The following is a 6,087-nucleotide window of genomic DNA, read 5'->3' as shown; positions in this document are numbered from 1 at the left end:
TGTAAATGCACAATGTAACACCTTAGAAAATAAAATATTTGTAATAAAAGTAAAATATGTTCAGAACTAGGCTGAACAAGTGTAGACTTATTTATTAATGCTGCATTAATAAAATAAATAATTACAATAAAAAATAAATAATATACATATATGTATTAAATATATCAATATAAATTAATTAAACATAGAGTCATTACTAGAGTTATTTGAATACTATTAAATTTCCAGTAGATCGAGATAATTTAGAGCAGTATTGTTTCAAAATATTATTAAGACATGTAAAGATAACTATGCAGTTGAAATTTATATATATAAATTGTTAAGTTAGAAAATGTTTCTAAACCTACTTTTCTTTTAATGATTTTTAATGATGTTAATATGTATTTTTTTAAAAAGTAAGCCAGGAGATAAACTAAGTATTTCAAAGTTGAAAATTTTAAATAAGGTTAAACTGAAAAAAAAAATAATCTAAACAAGGTTAAAATAGAAAGTAAGTCTTTGCTGTCATATAAAATGTTTCTATATAGCTTTATGTTGGTCATTATAGTTAAAAAAGAAATATTTTAAAGAAGAAAAAAGCAAAAATTTTACTCAATATTTTTGTCTTATCAATTTGCTCCTGGGAAAATTCTGATTTTTTTTTTTTATTTAATCAGATTAACGTAAAGTTCATCTACCTTGGCTTTACAGACAGCCAAAAAATCACCAATTTTTTTGACCTAGAGTCAGGAACTTCTCCCTTGCTTTTGCTGTTGCCTGGCAGGCTCTTCTCTTAGGCATCCACATGACTTCTGCTGTAATAACTCTTTAGACCCATGATGGAGTCGCTCTGTCCTGGGGTGCCACGTCTGCAAACTGAAACTTAGATAACTTTGATGTTAACCAATAGTTGGTCTCTTCTGAGGTTTTGCCCCAAGAATCAGTTCTTTGTGTTTTTCTTATGACTTAAACCCCGTTTCGATTAACTGAGTTTCAAATATTGTTTTCTATGCACCATTCTCTGAACTGATAGCCCTCTTCATACTCCATTTTTCTTCAGGTCTGGGACTCCAAGTTCTTTCTGATTAGTCCTCCCGTAACTATTGTCATCTTCCAAATTCCTACTTTATAGCTCTAGCTCAAATCATAACAAGTTGATATTGACCACATGCCTAATTGGGTTTTTGTATACTACTTTCTTCTCTGATACCACATTCTTTCAAATTTCCTGTTATTCTGTCTCATGTTTTCCATTTATTATTTTTCTTTTTAAAGTACAATTCTATTAATATTGATAATGTCAAACAACATATGATAATAATCCAGTCATTATTCTAAATAATTTTTAGAATTATCTCTTTCAATCTTACTTGCCCTTTTTCAGTAGTTACTGCTATTATCAGTTATTTACAAATGAGAAAATTGAGACAGAGAACATTTAAATACCTTGCTGATCTTGTTACTGGAGCAGTCAACAGATTTCAACCTCATCATATAGAGCCTAAATCCGGGATCTTAACCATTACTTTAAATCATCTCTTTTAATTAAATGTTCTAACACCTGAGATGAAATTTTCTTCACTGCATGTTGGCTCACCTCATGAGACTGTCACCCTGTTGTATCTTGGTCCTAACGTTTCCTTTCCGATCTGTTCCTGCCTCACATCCCCCACCACTGATAAACTTAACTCACATCCTAGAAAATGTCAAAATCTTAGAATTAACTAATGGTAATTTCAAATGAACTTGAAAAATAGAAATATGTAATGCTTGCTTCTCACAATTCTTTAATATCTGAGTCAAAACAAATGGAGATAATTGAAAAGTAATTAAAACCTAGAAACATCCATGACTTTTCTCAACCTGTAGAGATTATTAAAAATATTTTCTAGGTTATATATCAGTATATAATGTGAACTTCTTAGGTTAAAAGTTACATATGTTTCAAAATGTTTGCCTTTGTAAACAAAGTCTTTTTAAAAGTTCTTTGACATCTTTTTCCTTCCTGCCTACCTATTCTTGTTATCAAACACTTCAGCAATCAAGAGAAATTATGACACTTCTTTCATATACTTTGCCTGATAGAATGACTATATGTCAGATTCTCCCCCTCCCAGGCAGTCTTGTTTGGAAAATACATCCAGCAAGAATGTGCTCAATATAAATGCTTACAGTACTTAAATTAGTTTATTTACTAAAATTGTAAGCCGGGAGACTTTTAGTACCAAATCTTTGAGCAGGATAATAAATTAAAAATAAAACAAAACAAAAAAACACAATACAACACCCATTTCTCTATTATTGTTTATCCTTTTTCCCCTTCTAGCTTCAGTTTAATTTTTAGTCTTCTGAAAATTAATATCTCTTCTGCAAGATATTCTTGCTGATATCGACATTTTCTATATATAATTTAAATAAGACTCTCTCTCTTTTTCTCATTCACTTTTTGCTTTGGCAGGCAAAGCATGGAGTTCCAGCAACCAGATGGGACTCCATGAAGAGAAAAATAAATAACGCTGTGTTTGAAACAATCAAATTGATATGTGTGGTCTGGATATGAAAGAAAATTTGCCTTCCTGGTCTTGGTTTGATATCCCAGAGAGAAAGTATGAGGGAATTGAAGATAAAAAAAAAAAGAGAGAGAGAAATCTCAGTTTTTCTATCTTTGCACAAAACAGTCTAAATGTAAGACAAGACGAAGAAAAAATGTAAGTGGAAAGACATCTGCAGGTGTCTATCTTTGATATCTAAGGATGAACAAAAGATAAAATGTTACAAATGCTCAAGTTTCCCCTAAATATGCTGTGGAATATTTCTGGTGAATCAGGGCTAATACCTGGTAGCCTACGCAAAGTAATATCTAAAAGTTAAAATTGCCAATGAGAAATTTGTAATAGACAGTTGAAAGAAACACTAACTTCCTCAGATCAAGGTGTTTGGAGCCCTTTAACTATCTTCTGGCTTTACCTGGTCTTTATATTTCTGAAAAAAGATTGGTGCAGGCTGAGCTCTCCCCATACAATAATATGTAGTGATTAAAATAGAATTACTATGGAAACTACATAAAAGTGGCATTTGGCTAAAGGGAAAAAAGGAGTGTGTTAATAATTTTCAGAGAAATAACCCAAACTAGTAAGATGATACCGTAAAAAAGCTGAAAACTTTGAGAAAAATTCATTGCCTGTGAAATATAAGAATCTAAATGCACTAAGGCTCTGGTATTTAAAGGCTTCGGGGCAAATCTGCAATGGTTAAACGAAGAAATGATACAAAACTTAATAAGAGATCAATTTTGAGCTTTTGTAGTTTAAGAAATGAAGGCATGAAAAACAAACATTATCTGAGAAATGCAGGTCATATTGTTAATGAAAAAAATTTTTTTAAAGAAAAGAACTCCACAGATAATCCACTCAGGCATATGTTGCATTGGCAGAGAAGGAGTGAAAACAACAAATAAATAAGAAAAAAAAGAAAGAGAAGTCTACTGCCATGCTACCCTGAACATGCCCGATCTTGTCTGATCTTGGAAACTAGGCAGGGTCAGGCCTGGTTAGTACTTTGATGGGAGACCACCTAGGAAGACCAGGTGCTGTAGGCATAAAAATAAAAATAATTAAAAAAAGGTAAGTGAAAACTAAAAAGCAAACAAAACAAATGAAAGGAAAAATTGATCCTGCATTGGCGTAATTACTATTTTGAAAATGAGAAAAAAAACAAGTAAAATTTAAAAGTATATACAGAAGAATAAAAATTATCATTAATGATAACATCACCCAAATACAGGAAAACTTGAATATATAGATTGAAAGAAGACAACTTAACTCCTGGGTAACATGATTCAAATAGATGAATGCCAACATAGATTTAAAAAAAAAAAATGCTAGAAGTCATCTCTAAAAAATTTTCTGAGTAACAGATCGGAAAATACACATGAGGGGAAAAAAACCTAAAAAAAGGGAAAAATCAGGCCCTGTTTACATTTCTCGAGGGCAGCAATCGATCACAGAACACAATGGAGCAAATTTTTAAAATCTCAGGAAAAGTCGCGCATATTTTATTTTCCATTAAATTTCCACTCAGGGTGAAAAGTAACAGAAGATATGTTCAAATGTGAAAATCTGAATTAATTAGATCCGCTCTGTGAATTCTTGAGAAAAATTACCAGAAAAAGAAAAAAATTAGACAACAAAAAGAAATGATGCAATAAATAATGGTGTCTGTAACAACCAACAGAGAAAAAAAAAAATGCTGAGCATGCCAATTAGATTGGAACATAATGAGAAATTGGATGTTTTCTTAACATAATCTATAACTATATATACATATGTACACATTTTTGTGCATATATGTTATTCCCTATTTCATCTTTATATTTGTTAATAAATAGAGAAATGAGTGAGAGAAAAATTTGTAATCATAATTAATGGTGAAACACATGAACTTTTCATTAATATAAGGAACAAGACAAGGTGACCATTATTATTATTTAATATTATAGTAGTGTCAGCCAATTTTCTGACTAAATTAACAATGTTATAAAAATTTTAAAGGATAAAAAATATTCTCACAACAGCTATAACCTGAAACATGACCATTTGACTTACAAGAGTTTGACATTATAGAGAGTTAGTTTCTATATTCTTTTTCCTGCTCAGAGGCATTTCTTTGCACGATTGAGCAGATTTTGATTTCCCATGGCTTTTAAGCAGATGAACACAGAAGGGATTGCAGCCAGGCATCCCAGCATTAGGTCTTCTTTCAGACTACTTTAGCTTTGTCAGTATAGAGTAGATGCAATTTCATGAATCATTTGCTTTGTTAGTATTGATTTATTTCGTCTGTACTGTTTTTTTGTATTTTTTTGCACGAAAATTTCAATAACATTTACTATCACATGATTGCTTTGTTAACTACTAAAGCAATGGTAGACCAGTAATGTCCCTTATACTTAATGTTCTAATGTTGATAATTATTCTAGTTTTTTGTTTTTCTAGGAACAAAATGTAATTTTAAGTGCATATGGATAATCATGTACCTGTGGAACCTAAGATGATAAAGTAAGAAAGTAATTCAGGTAGCAGAAAAAAACCCAATTCGAATAGCAAAAATAAAAAATAAAAAATAATCCAAAAAATGAGGTTCGTTTAAGAGACTTCAGGGACAACATGAAGCACACAACACTCACATCATAGGAATACCAGGAGAACCGAGAAAGCAAGAGACTGAGATCCTATTTGAAGAAATAATGACTGAAAACTTCCCTAACCCGGTGAAGAAAATAGAGATATAAGTCCAGGGAGTGCAGAGAATTCCAAACAAGGTGAACTCAAACAGACTCACACCAAGACACATCATAATTAAAATTCCAAAGGTTAAAGATAAAGAGAGAATCCTAAAAGCAGCAAGAGAAAGACTAGTTACCTAAAAGGATACTTTCATAAGAATGTCAGTTGCTTTCTCAATAGAAGCTTTGCAGGCCAGAAAGAATTGGTTCTAAAAATTCAAAGTGATGAGAAGCAAGGACCTACAACCAAGACTCCTCTACCCAGCAAGGCTATCAATTAAAATTGAAGGTGAGATAAAGAGCTTCCCAGATAGGAAAAAGCTAAAGGAATTTACCACCACCAAGCCAGTATTACAAGAAATGTTGAACGGACTTTTTTAAAAGAAGGAGCAGAAAAAAAAAAAAAGTAGCATAAATATGAATAATAAATAAAATGGCAATAACTATGTACCTATCAATAATCACTTTAAGTGTAAATGGATTAAATGCTCCAATTAAAAGATACAGAGTAACCGAATGGATAAGAAAATAAGACCCATACATATACTGTCTACAAGAGACCCACTTCGGTTGGAAAGACACACAGATTGAAAGTAAAGGAATGGAAATTATTTCATGCAAATGGAAAAGAAAAAATGCTGGGGTAGCAATACTTACATCAGGCAAAATAGACTTTAAAACAAAAGCTATAATTAGAGACAAAGAAAAACATTACATAATGATAAAGGGATCGATCCAACAAGAGGACATAACCCTAGTAAACATTTGTACTCCCAACACAGGAACACAAACATATATAAAGCAACTGTTGACCAACATAAAGG

General features: G+C 31.4%; 1 pseudogene; it reads left to right on the top strand.

Moving 5' to 3' along the window:
- The first annotated feature begins 3,458 nt into the window (after positions 1-3,458).
- Positions 3,459-3,577, top strand: LOC111745443 (annotated as a pseudogene).
- Positions 3,578-6,087: the final 2,510 nt, after the last annotated feature.

Source organism: Pteropus vampyrus, unplaced genomic scaffold (genome assembly GCF_000151845.1).
Source record: "Pteropus vampyrus isolate Shadow unplaced genomic scaffold, Pvam_2.0 Scaffold155, whole genome shotgun sequence".
In the NCBI taxonomy this organism is placed as follows: Eukaryota; Metazoa; Chordata; class Mammalia; order Chiroptera; family Pteropodidae; genus Pteropus; species Pteropus vampyrus.
Note: the sequence above shows the minus strand (reverse complement) of the source record. Positions and strands in the feature narration are given on the sequence as shown.